The sequence below is a fragment of the Schistocerca gregaria genome, chromosome 1 (genome assembly GCF_023897955.1).
Source record: "Schistocerca gregaria isolate iqSchGreg1 chromosome 1, iqSchGreg1.2, whole genome shotgun sequence".
Classification (NCBI taxonomy): domain Eukaryota; kingdom Metazoa; phylum Arthropoda; class Insecta; order Orthoptera; family Acrididae; genus Schistocerca; species Schistocerca gregaria.
Genome location: NC_064920.1, coordinates 342,675,589 through 342,676,731, shown reverse-complemented (window position 1 = coordinate 342,676,731; position 1,143 = coordinate 342,675,589). Strand labels below are relative to the sequence as shown.

General features: G+C 47.1%; 1 pseudogene; it reads left to right on the top strand.

Annotated features, from left to right (window-relative positions):
* The first annotated feature begins 388 nt into the window (after positions 1-388).
* On the top strand, positions 389-506 carry LOC126289653 (5S ribosomal RNA; annotated as a pseudogene).
* The last annotated feature ends 637 nt before the right edge of the window (positions 507-1,143 follow it).

Here is a 1,143-nt window from a genome sequence, read left to right as displayed (position 1 = left end):
AGGCAGTTTCTGCATCTATATCTATAATGCACCTTATGTGGTGTGGCGGATGGTATTTCTCTAAACACTATATTTCTCACCCCTTTCCAATTCATTCACGTATGACACGTAGAGGGCATGACTGTCGGTAAGCTCTATATAATGATAGTGCCTATTCATTAGTTAGATAGCAGTTGTACTCAGTTTTGGTGGATGTTCCTAAAATATACTGAGAAACTGACGTTGGATACCTCTTCTTTCGTCAGTATGTTTCAAGTGTTGACCTGTGCTTTGTGGATAGCTGGCTGGAAATGTAATGTTGTGTTTATTTCACTGATGATTATAGAAATAAAAAGTGAAGAGAGAGGATGAAGCTATCTGAAATATATAGCCTTCTTGTACATATCATGGCAACGGTCTTGCTGCAGTGGATACACCGGTTCCCGTGAGATCACCGAAGTTAAGCACTGTCGGGCGTGGTCGGCACTTGGATGGGTGACCATCCAGATGGCCATGTGCTCTTGCCATTTTTCGGAGTGCACTCAACCTCGTGATGCCAATTGAGGAGCTACTCGACCGAATAGTAGCGGCTTCGGTCAAGAATACCATGATAACGACCGGGAAAGCGGTGTGCTGACCCCACGCCCCTCCTATCCACATCCTCTCCTGAGGATGACACGGCGGTCGGGTGGTCCCGGTAGGCCACTCGTGGCCTAAAGACGGAGTGCTTTTTCGTACATATCATCATGAGGATCGACGAAGTTAACAGCCCTTGATAGCCGCCGGCCGGAGTGGCCGAGCGGCTCTAGGCGCTTCAGTCTGGAACCGCGCGACCGCTACGGTCGCAGGTTCGAATCCTGCCTAGGGCGTGGATGTGTGTGATGCCCTTAGGTTAGTTAGGTTTAAGTAGTTCTAAGTTCTAGGGGACTGATGACCTCAGATGTGTATTCCCATAGTGCTCAGAGCCAATTTTTTAGGGATGGCCCATCATCAGGAAATGGTATCATCCTCGCAAATACTGAGGAGAAATAAAGTTACTAGCCCAGTGTGTTGTCCTACTGCATGGTGACCAGGAACTGTACGAGATGATGCAAACTGTACCAGTATATCGCTTCAAAATCTTGTCTATTCAATGACTAATTGCATGTAACACTGGAAGCAGAA